A 12,812-nucleotide genomic window follows, 5' to 3' on the forward strand; every position below is an offset into this window, starting at 1 on the left:
ACCAAACCGGAATTGGATTCTGACTTTATAATCATAGTTTTTGGTTTTTCGAATTTTAGTGCCTTCCAGTGGTATTATTCTAGTTGGTTCGATTCTTTCGTCATCCAGGCAACTGGCATGGAACCTTTCTATAGATAGAAAGTTTCTGGTGCAATGAATGATGTGTCCCAAAACATTTTAGGTAAATAGTTGGAACCGAACTTTCAAGAATTGTTCCGAGTTTGACGGGTAAAATACTAAAATCAAGTGTATTACTGAAACTGAATTTGCTATTTACTGGCATGAAATGGTGACAATGAGTACCGATTAAACTAAACGTACTTATCTAAACACTGAAACAAGAAATGATCTTCACTGGCTTCTCGACACTACTAACAATGAACCCTGAGCCTTTTTTGTGGTTTCTTATAAGCATATATATCTTTTATGTCTTTGTTCCTATTCAAGAGATTTTAGATAGATGTTAAAAATCGAACTCATTCAGACTGCGGAGTCGATAAATCTTAAATTCAAAATCAAACTTATTCAGACTGCAGAGTCCACAAAACATTCATATTAATAGAACATCATAGATTATGTGGTCTCAGAACTGAACCAACATCCTTTTCACCTGTTGATTATCTTAATGAATATGTAATTTGACAATGAACCAATATTTTTTCATAGACCGCAGGTAAATTATGAAACTTGATTAGAAAATCAACTTCAAAAAAAATATAAAAATTTGTTAATCAAATCCTTTTGCTGTATTCTCTCATGCACCATGCCAAAGTACGAACTATGATTTACGACATAATTTACAAATAATGTCGTGCTCAATTTTTTTTCTAGCAAACAATGGTCGAATTTCAAAAGCATGTAATCAAATTTATTTTTCCACTGATAGTAATTTTTCATTCAAATACCCTGGTTTGTGGCTAAAACTTGAGACATAATTATCAACTTAAAAGGAGTTCAACAGAACCAGTTGAACATCATAAGCCAAATTAGTGCTGGTTATCATCATTGTTAGCGGTTTCCACTACGTTCTTATTATACTCCTCCATTTCCTTCTTGTAACTTTCCATGGCTTCTGCAGCCTCTGCATTCCATCTCTGTTTCTCTTCTTCACTCAGTTCCTGCACATTTAAACTCGTAAGAATTTCAAACTTTTAACAGTTAACCGAACGAACACGAACACGAACACTTGAGAAAGTGAAACATACCTTCCACTTCACAGAAATGAGAGCAGTGAGTTGTGCATTGCTAATATCGGGCTTCTCTTTCTTCAAATCATTCCTTGTTTCTTTGCTGCTTGATGCAAAACAACATGATTAATAACATTCGAAACGCGAGTTTATTGAAATCTTGAAATGAGTCACGATATGCTACCTGAAAAGAAGGAAAGAAGAAGCGGGGCGTTTGGGCTTGTTAGGATCATCAATCTTATTGCTCTTCTTCTTATGCTTCTTTTCCTTCGTTTTCTGCATAACCGATCATAAAACCAAAATTAATCTTATCCTAAAATCGAATGAAGAATTAACACCGTAAAACTAATAACACAAACCTTAATGATTGTTTCGGTTTTCTCTTTCTTTTTAAGCAATTGTAAAGCTTCCTGCTATAAAACTTTCAAAACCTCATCTTCTTCCTTCTTAGCAATTTCAGCTTCATTTTCTTTATTCTGCTTGTAAATCTCCATTTCTTGAATATATTTTTCATTCTTTTGCTTTGCAACTTTTTCATACCGCGCCTTTTGTTCATCTGTCATGTTCTTCCATTCTTCCCCTAGCAATCTGCCACCACCAAAACAAGAACCAAGTTCTTTACTTTTTCAAAAAAACAGCATTAAGTTTGTCTAATTTGATCTTTTAATGTTTAAATCAAATTACCTCAACCGCACTCTTGTTTTCAGCTACTAAAGCAGCTCGTCTTTCGTTCATAAACAAGAAATACGCAGATTCGGGACGCTTCGGCTTTAATGGATCTTTCTACTTCCTGTATCCATAACAAAAATCATTAAAATCAAATTTTGACAATGACCAAATTTTATAAAACATAAAGATTACAGTAAATTTAGATAATTACTTTTTCTTCTTGTTATCACCGTCTTCTTCGGCTTCTTGTTTGAATTGCAGATATTGTTCAAGTAACTCCAAAGCTGTTTTCTGCTTCTGTTCTTCTTCCAGTAGCTTCATAGCTTCATTTTCTCTCTTCTCATTACCCATAACTTTCAAATAAACCGCCTTCTCGGTTTGATATTTCTCCTCATAAGGCTTCTTTTCTTCAGGAGTTAATGTCTTCTATTTTGCCCCCAAAATATTTGCTACCTCACTAAACTCTGCTTCTGGATTTTCTTTCTTCACCTGCAAAATTCACACAATTCCCACAATTTTTAGCAAAATCTTTCATACCCACACACACAAAAAAAAAAGATGAAAAAATTGGTGCTTGCCTCAGTCCAATTCTCCTTACACCACATGTTGTAAGGAGTTGCAGGCTTTTTGGTTTCTTGCCCACTCTTCTTCTTCTTCTTCACTTGATCTTTGTCTTTTAAAGATTGCAGTATGGGAAGTGTCTATACAACAGATTATTAAAACCCTAATTTAAGTTTCCAATTCAAGATACAAAGACCCAAGTGCTAAAATCAAGAATTATATTATTATAGATGTGAAAAAGATGATGAAAACCCTAAAAATTTGATTTTTCACAACAATTTCAAATCTTGATACAAACCCTAGTCCCAAAAACCAAATTTAAACATACAAACCCTAATTTTATTGACTAACCCTAGAATCAAGAATCAAGATTCAGATACTTTAACACAAATTGAAGAACTTGAAATCATAATATTATATCAAAAGGGAATCTTGATACAAACCCTAATTAGACTAACCCTAGGACCAAGATTCAAGATTCAAAAACTTTAACATATTAAAGAAATTAAAACCCTAGAGATATTATATTAAAAGGGTTAATAATAACATACCATTGTGGGTTTAAATTCTTTCAATTTCTGCAACTTTTTAAGCTCCAATTTCATCTTTTGTTGCTCTTTATTATTCAACTCAAGCTCTTGATCCTTCAACTTCAAAAGCTCCTCTGCTTGTTGCTTCTCAAGTGTCATCTTTTCAAGCTTCTCTTGCATTTCCAACAACTCTTTCTCAAATGTTGCAGCTTCGGGTTGCGGTTGCATTTTCGATTTGGATGGTTTCTTGATTTTTGTGGATTTGTGTTGCGAGAGGGTTTCGGAGTTCTCTTTTCCTGCAGAGATCGCTCCCGCGGCAATGTTGGATTCATTGGTTGAAGAGGGTTTGGGGTTTAGCGGCTTTTGGGTTCTCTTCTTTGTGGGGATAGCCACGAAATCTGCGGTTGCGATATCGGCCATTTGTGTGATTGATTCAAGGAAGAGATTGTTTTGTTGGTTTGAATAGAAATGATTTGAGGGTTTTATAAAGAGGAGTATTGGTGTGGTTCTAACGGTTATATTTGTGAATTCAAAAATATTGCCTACAAAATTTTTATTATTATTAATTATTGTTATTTGGAATTAATATTGGACAAGAAAGTTTGTAAAAAGTTTGAAAATTTTACCTTTTAAGAATTAAGATTGTTAATGACTTCAAATCTGGGAATTAAATGCCTATAATATATATTAGTATTTTTTTCCTGAAAATGTTGTGTTTTAGAGCATTCGCATCCCATCCCCTAAATTTATGTGAGGAGAGTATGTAAATTATAGGGTGAAGTTATGAGTGGTTGTGAGTGTAAATTATAGGGTGGAGAGAAAAATGTAGTGATTTTTTGTAAATTTTGGAAAACATTTGGGGAACATTGTTTGCCCCTATTTATTTTTTAATATTTATTGGATTGTTTGTGAGTAGAGGAAAGAGAAACTGTAATGATAAATGTATAAAAAATATTATTTAATTGAACTGGAGAGAGAAATGTAATGTTTTTTAGTGTAATTATAGAGATAAGGATGGAGAATGGGGAATAAATGTATAAAAAATATTATTTCATTTCTATGTAATATTTGTTTCAATATATGTCTAAAGTTTCTTTGTGTTTACAAAAGAAATATTTATATTTATTTTGTGAAAATTTATTTGTTTATATCAAAACATATATAAGAAAGAGTGAAGTTATTCAAAATAAACATATATGAGTGGTTAACTTTTACAAAATAGACATTGATTAATCATAAAAGTAAACATGTACTCTTCAGGCGAAAATGTCAGTCAACTTGAAAATCTTAGTGTGATATCACCGTCCATATGAACACCTTAGGACTTACGTGTGACTTCTTTAGGTGTAAATTCCATGGAAAAATATTTGGGGTGGGGGGGGGGGGGGACCTTAGGGACTTGATATTGATATTTTGATTTTAAAAGTTGATGTTTATTTTGTAATTTTGACTGGTAATATAATTATATTTAAAGAATTTTTCTTAAACTGGGTTGAATATAAAACCAATGTTTTAAAAACCGGTATTTTACTCGTACAGGATTTGGTTTAAAAATGGTGTAACCGGTTAAACCGTGATGTTCAACCGGGTTAAATAATTTACCTTGTAATTCAATATAAATGCAACTTCAACTCAAAAATACATTAATAAACATCAAACATGAATCAAACATCAAACCTGAACAATGAAAAGTCAAGTAGAAACTTAATCCATTACAAAATATGTAAAAAAAATCCATTACTCATCGTTACTATTGTTAGGGCATGGAAATTTGACACTGTGGATACGTTATTTTGACATATGTTCTTGGATCAGTTATCCTTAGACAGATCCTGTCAAGATCAGTGGTCCTCAGTACTTGGTATTATTAACAATTGTTTCTTGTGTGTAAGTTGTTATTTAATAAGTATAGCGGCTCCAAGACTTATTTCACCGGATATCTCGCTATTGGACTTGGCAAACACGTGGTCAAATGGCTGTAACACGTTTAGTGGGAGAAGTGGCGGATTTATAGGACTTCTTGTTGTGTCACAAATAACTGAGTATTGAGGATATGTTATTCTTGAAGACATGTCTTGATCAATTATCCTTCTGAAGAGTTCCAGAGCTATGTCAGGATCATGGATCCTCGGTATTTGATGCTGTTAACGGTTGTTTCTCATATGAATGTTGATATTTATCAACATTAACGGCTCCAAGGACCAAGGCTGCCTAAACTTTCGCTACAAGACTCCTTTATGCACGCGGTCAAAGATATGGAGTGGATAGTGGAGGATTTGTGGATTTTTAGGACCTGTTTGTTAGTTAGTTATTAATTATTTTCTTTATATACTGAGATTATGATCGATTAGGAGATTCATTCATCACTGTATACACACACACTTAGAGCAGAACCAAACACTCTCTGTACACATTAGCAATTCTTGTAACATCGATCTAATCTCCACAACACTTGTAACCGATTTTTACCATTAATAAACTTGACGGTGATAGTTTTCACCGTCCGGGGGTTTTTTGTGCCGAAGATTACTATATACACGTACTATCCGACCAAAGGTTACCTCGTTGATCCTTGACTGAAGTGATTCGACCAAAGATTATCTTGTTAATCCTTGACCGAAGTCATTTTATCAAAGATTGCCTTGTTAAGTTTTGACCGAAGTAAGATTATCGTAATTAAGGGTTTTTTCCCTCGTGATCAAATCACGGTGTTCATCTCTATTTCGTTTATATAATCGCTGTTATCATTTTAGCACTAAACCTCACATAACAGATTTGGATACATTATCCTTAGCAGATTTTTGTCCAAAACAATTTGGCGCCCACCGTGGGGCAATTGGTGCTATAATCCAGATTATTCCCTATCAGTTTCCAACTTTTCATACCCATATCACTTTCAATGGCCTCTCAATCAACCTCTGCTTCATCAACCATGCCGTCTTTGGTTTCTCTCTTATCAAGGACTTTGCCACCGATGCCTCCGCCAATCACGGGAGCACCAATGGCTGCTGCTGCTGGGGGAAAGACGCAACAACCAGTCTTCCAGAGCTCCAAAACCGCTGCTGCTGCGCCGGTGGTTAATACTAACAATGATGTTTCATCTATGTTTTCACAAGTTAAAGCATATATGGAGCAGCATAACAAGATCAACCAGAGGATCCTTCGTGAGATAGAAGATCTCAAGAAGACTAAGAGGCCAGCGGAGGATCACACTCCTCTGATGCCCAGGATGCTGGATTTCGCCAGTCCAGGATCCATGGCTCAGTTCTCGCAAGGATCATCTATCCTTCAACAGGGGTCCATGGGTCCACAGGCTCAAGGATCCTCAATGTTTCAGCCATGATCATTTATCCTCCAACAAGGGTTCATGGGACAGCAAGCTCAGGGATCCTCATTCTTCTCGCAAGGATCATCTATCCTCCAACAAGGGTCCATGGGTCAGCAAGCTCAGGGATCCTCATTCTTCCCGCAAGGATCCTCTATCCTTCAGCAGGGATCCATGGGTCAACAGACTCAAGAACACTCGACCTTTCACTCAGGATCATCCATTCTAGATCCGAGGTCCATAGGTCAGCAGATTCAAGGATCCTCGATGTTTCAGCAAGGATCCTCAGTCCTTAATCCGGGATCGATGGGTCGGCAGGTCCAAGGATCCTCCATGTTCCAGAGAGGATCATCAATCCTTCAACAAGGGTCCTCTGGGGTGTATAACCAAGGATCCTACAATTCCCAGCCTCAAGGATCCTTCTACCAGGGCCAAGGATCCTTAGGAGTTCAACACCAACTATCTTCTGAAATCCATGAATGAGATATAATCCTCATGCAGACCATAGCTTCTGGTGGACCAACTCCTGTAGCAGACGCTTGTTACATCATCCACTCTTCTGGAATGCCGACTTTCACGCAAAAAAGAGGTAACTTGTATGATCCTATATCCTTATATGCTAACCGTGGTTCCATGCAGGATGCAGGTATCAACCAAGCTATGGCTAAGGAACTACAGAAACTCAAGGATATGATATCCAGCGTACCAGGGGTGATCCGTCCAATTCCTGAGATACCAGAAGGAAGCCACAAACTTTCCAGATTTGCTGCACCAATCTGTGACGCGGAGATCCCAAAACGCTTTCAAACCCCCAACATGAAAGTGTACGATGGTACCACTGATCCTGAAGAGCATGTAGCCCAATACAGGGAAAGAATGGAGATCAATCCAATTCCCGAGAGACTCAAGGAGGCTTGTCTGTGCAAGGGTTTCGGATCCACACTAACAGGATCTGCATTAAAATGGCTGCTAAGTCTTCCTTCCTTTTCTGTTATTTCTTTCTCACATTTAGTTAACTTGTTCAACGTCCAATTTTCTTGTAGTAGGAAATTTGAGAAGTTAACTAGTGACTTATAGAGTTGTCCAACCTTATGATGAGTCCTTTAGGGATTTTGTTACAAGGTTTGGCAGGGAGGCCCTAGAGATTCCTAATCTTGATATAGTTATAGCTGTTGAAGCATTCAAGATGGGACTTCAATGGGGCTCCCCATTTTATAACGATCTTGTGATGACTCCATGCAGGACTTTAGATGAAGTCAGAAATAGGGCACTTAGATTCATAAGACTAGAGGATGATAAAAGGATCTAGGAAAGATTGGGTACTTCAACAAAATAGGAGTCACCCGGTAAGAAATCAAGGATCCATGATCCTGAAGAAGCCCCTTAGAAAGCAGCAACACCACTACCAGATGCGCACGTGATCAACTTCGTCTCCAGAGGCGCAGATATATTTTGAAGTTCCTCTCCGACAGCAGAGACCCTCGTTGAGAAGACCGAATTGAATAATGGGGAAAGACCGCTTATCCCCACTACGTCAATAGCTGATAAAAGAATCTTCTTTGAACAAGAAGATAGTATAAGGATCCATGATCCTCATCGAGATGCTCGCATGATCAATTTCATTTCCGGAGGGTCAGACATATGCGGCACTTCTTTCTCTGCAGCTAAGAGGCTAGCCAAGGAAATAAAATTGGATGGCGGGGACCAACCGGTTATATTCACCACTCTGACCACTGACAAAAGAATCTTTTTCGATGAAGAAGACAAATCAAGCATCCAGGATCCTCACCACGATGGTTTGATTATTACTTTATTTATAGCTAACCATTATATTTGCAGGATCCTAGTTGACGGTAGCTCGGTCAATATCATCCAACATGATGTACTTCAGAAGATGAACATACCAGATCCAGACATCATCCCAAGAACATCGGTGCTAGTTGGTTTTAGTGGAGAAACCAAGAAAACATTGGGGGACATCAACCTCCCAATATACATCGAAGGGTTAAATTCTTATCAAAGATTTTGTGTAATTGATAACCTTTCTTGTTGCAATGTTATTTAAGGTAGGCCTTGGCTACATGGAATGAAACCAGTGGCTTCTACATACCATCAGTGCATCAAGCTTCATACCCCTTGGAGAGTAGTAAGGATAGACGGTGATCAGGTGGAAGCCAAGAACTACTATTCTTCGTTAATGAAGTCGACAGCCAAGCAGACTGTGGCATAGCAACCACAGCAACATCCTAGGGACGTTCTGGAAGCTCGGGAGAAAGACGTTAAAGAAGTATCCTTCGATCCCGAGGATCCAGACATAAAGGTGTTCCTAGGATCCAGTATCCCCAACAAGATTGAGGAGGATTTGGTATCCTTCTTAGGGCGAAGAAAATCTACCTTTGCCTTTAAGCATTCAGACATGACAGGGGCAACATATCAAAGACTGGTCAATATGATGTTCAAAGACCAGTTAGGCAAGACCATGGAAGTTTGAATGGACTCAAAAGCATGAGGATGCGCTGAAGGCTCTTAAGGATTATCTATCCTCAGCACCAGCCTTGATGAAGCCAATTTATGGTGAGCCGTTGTCTCTATACTTAGATGTTTCAGGTAATGCAGTCAGTGCTGTTCTGGCCAAGGATCATGAAGGTCCACAGCATCCGGTATATTATGTAAGTAAAAATCTCTTAGACGCATAGGTCAGGTATTCTCACATTGAGAAATTAATTCTTGCTTTGATTATTGCCTCAACCAAGTTGAGACATTATTTTTAAACACCCTATTATTTTGAGAACTAATTATCCTGTGAAGAATGTTCTTAGAAAACCAGAGTTATCAGGTAGAATGGCCAAATGGGCAGTGAAGTTAAGTGCATATGATATCCAGTATGAGCTAAGAACAACAATCAAGTCTCAAGCACTGGCGGACTTTGTGGCTGATTTCACTAGTGATCTACAAAAAGAAGCTGACTTGGAGGTCCAACAACTGGAAAAGATCAAGGATCCTTGGATCCTCTTCACAGATGGAGCATCCAACGTAAGAGGAACGGGATTGGGCATACTACTGAAATCGCCATAGGGGGACATAATACCCCAGTCCATTGCATGTGCATTCCAAGCTACCAACAATGAAGCAGAATACGAAGCACTTATAGCAGGTTTACTCTTAGCCAAAAATATGAGGATCAGTTTTCTTCAAGTTTATATGGATTCTTTACTCATTACTAACCACTTTAACGGTTCTTATACCGTAAAAGGTGAAAATATGATCAAATATTTAGAAATTCTGAAGGAATTAGCAAAATCTTTCGATGTATTTAGTATAGTACATGTACCAAGAGAAGAAAATGCCGGGGCAGACGCTTTGACAAATTTAGCCTCATCCCTAAAAATACCAGAAAATACGAAGATCCCAATTATTCACATACTCTCGCCAGCAATATGAGAGCAAGAAATTGGGAAAATAACAAATAATAAGCAGATTGTGCTTTGGGATCCATTATCCTCGGCCAATCAAGGATCCTGGATCCTCCCGATCAAAAAGTACATACATACAGGAGAAATTCCAACAACAGAGAATCCCAGATCCTTCAAACTCAAGGTATCAGAGTACATTTTATTAGATGATATGCTACATAGAAAATCTCTTGCAGGTCCATACTTGAGGTGCATCGAGGATCCTGAGATCAAAGAAGTACTCAAGGATTTTCATGAAGGAGACTGCAGCAACCACACAGGTGAAAGAGCACTATTTTCTAGGATACTTAGAACTGGATACTTCTGGCCAACAATGAAGAAGGATGCAGTGGAGTATTCAAGGAAATGTGATGCTTGTCAAAGACATGCAAACATTCTTCATCAGCCAGCGGAGCCTTTATATCTTATATCCTCCTCATGGCCTTTCATGAAATAGGGTATGGATATTGTAGGCAAGCTACCAAAAGCACCCGGTGGAAAAGTCTTTATGCTTGCTATGACTGACTACTTCTCCAAATGGATTGAGGCAGAAGCATTTGTACAAGTCCGAGAAAGGGAAGTAATATCTTTTATTAAACGAAATATTATAACTAGATTTGGTATTCCTGCTGAAATTGTTTGTGACAATGGTTCCCAGTTTATCGGGGATAGAACCACTAACTTTTGTGACAGTCGGCGCATCAAAATGATTACTTCCATTCCGGTTCATCCTCAAGCCAATGGTCAAGTAGAGTCTAGCAACAAAATCATCATCAACAATCTGAAGAAAAAGCTAGGATCCAAGAAGGGAAAATGGGCTGAAGAACTTCCTTATGTTCTTTGGGCAGACAGAACAACTCCAAAAAATGCAACAGGCCAGACACCCTTCTCATTGGTGTTTGGATCATAAACAGTAGTCCCTACAGAAATGGTGGTCCCTATAGCCAGAACGAGCATCCGTGATCCTGAAGCCAATGAAAAAATATTTCTTGAAGACTTGGATACTATAGAAGAACTCAGAGACCTAGCAAAGATCAGAATGACAGCTTATCAACAAAGGGTAGCTGGGGCATACAACAAAAATATCAGAATCAGAAGATTTCGAGAAGGAGATCTAGTGTTAAGAAAAGCCTTCCAAAACACAACAAATCCGGCTGATGGGAAGCTAGCGCCCAAATGGGAAGGACCTAATTAGATTGAGTCAGAAGCAGGAAAGGGCGCATATCATTTGCTCACAATGGAAGGCAATAGACTACCGAGAGCATGGAATGCAGTCCACCTCAAGAAGTACTTTTTCTAATCAGGATCCCATATCCTGAGAGGATGTATTGTCCTTAGAGAATCAAGGATCCTAAAATCGGTAATATCTATCTAATTACTTATTCATTTTATATTCTTATTATTCTAAGGATAATGTATTTTTAACATTTATTTTTTCCAAGTTTTTTAAGTAACAATGCAGATTTCAATAAGAAGTTCAATGTCTAAGAGGTTGGCCACCTCTCCTTTACATATAAGGTACTTTACTATTTCCCTTGGCTTTGCCCACGATTGGGTATGACCCCCGATGGTCATACCCCCCTAAGGTTTAAAGGTTTTCACCTTTCTCACGATCGCCAGTTGCGCACGATATCCGATGTATAGTCCGGGACAGCGGGACCAGTACACGTTTAGTGGCTGACAATTTCGTTGTTGCCGGCTATATGGAGGATCCTACGATATATGGTAGACTTACCATTTCCTAAGGTTTAAGGGGTTTTCACCTCTTCTCAAGGGCCATGTCGCCAGTTTAATCCTAAGGTTTAAGGGGTTTTCACCTCTTCTCAAGGGCCATGTCGCCAGTTTAATCCTAAGGTTTAAGGGGTTTTCACCTCTTCTTAAGGGCCATGTCGCCAGTTTAACACCAGATTATTGGGCTTGTCCCCAGAATATTTGTTGGGCTTGTCCCCAGAATATTTGTTGGGCTTGTCCCCAGTTTATTTTATGGGCTTGTCCTCAGTTGCACGGGCTTGTCCCCAGAATATTTGTTGGGCTTGTCCCCAGTTTATTGGGCTTGTCCCCAGAATATTTGTTGGGCTTGTCCCCAGTTTATTTTATGGGCTTGTCCCCAGCTTAACGGATTTGATCCCAATTAATAATATGAATTATTTGCAGCGAATTTTCTAAGTTATTACTGAAGATCGAGAAACTAAGGATCCCAGATCCTAAAACTACTCTTGTAAGGAACATTAAGAGTTCAATACTTCTGGTAACTTAGGTCTAACCAGACCTTACGGTATGATTTCTGTTTATCGGTTTACACTTATTTGATTTCAGTTTATATCTTCATAGATATAAGGATTCATTATTCTCAATCTATTTTTATAAGGATTTGAGATCCTGGTTTATTTTTAGCAAGGATATTTTATCCTAAAAACTTTTTACTAAAATATATTATTTCTTAAAACTTTCAATGAGACTTAAGCTATATCAACAAACTTTCAAAATAACAAGTAACAAGTAAGTAGTCATAAGATTTATATATTAATTAAGATAAGCCACGAGGACTTATCCAAAATTCTTAACCCGGACTTCACCATACGAAATATGGACCATCCACCCAAGTTAAACAGGTGTTACTAGTTGTTCGTGATTTTCAGGGAGAAGGATATACAGCCGGAAGTGAAGATTCCATGAAAACTCCATTGATATATGATAATTATATCTAGCTTGTCAAATCTCATCTGTTTTTACAGAAGTCTGAATTCAAAGGCAAAATGACAGCTGTGATCTTATCACAACCGCCATTTTGGAGGCAATTGTTAGGGCACGGAAATTTGACACTGTGGATACGTTATTTTGACATATGTTCTTGGATCAGTTATCCTTAGGCAGATCCTGTCAGGATCAGTGGTCCTCAGTACTTGGTATTATTAACAATTGTTTCTTGTGTGTAGGTTGTTATTTAATAAGTATAGCGGCTCCAAGACTTATTCCACCGGATATCTCGCTATTGGACTTGGCAAACACGTGGTCAAATGGCTGTAACACGTTTAGTGGGAGAAGTGGCGGATTTATAGGACTTCTTGTTGTGTCACAAATAACTGGG

At 37.9% G+C, this 12,812-nt stretch overlaps 1 pseudogene across 1 annotated transcript; it reads right to left on the reverse strand.

Annotated features, from left to right (window-relative positions):
• Positions 1 to 950: 950 nt before the first annotated feature.
• On the reverse strand, positions 951 to 3,515 carry LOC143579361 (high mobility group B protein 13-like; annotated as a pseudogene). Its single transcript, XR_013143449.1, has 8 exons — positions 2,969 to 3,515; positions 2,435 to 2,557; positions 2,068 to 2,345; positions 1,868 to 1,977; positions 1,547 to 1,779; positions 1,372 to 1,463; positions 1,206 to 1,290; positions 951 to 1,118 (listed from the first exon to the last, which is right to left on the reverse strand). The product of XR_013143449.1 is annotated as a high mobility group B protein 13-like (transcript).
• Positions 3,516 to 12,812: the final 9,297 nt, after the last annotated feature.

This window comes from Bidens hawaiensis, unplaced genomic scaffold (genome assembly GCF_021521415.1).
Source record: "Bidens hawaiensis isolate Kalapana, Puna unplaced genomic scaffold, B.hawaiensis_p1.1 tig00029671_1, whole genome shotgun sequence".
Lineage (NCBI taxonomy): Eukaryota > Viridiplantae > Streptophyta > Magnoliopsida > Asterales > Asteraceae > Bidens > Bidens hawaiensis.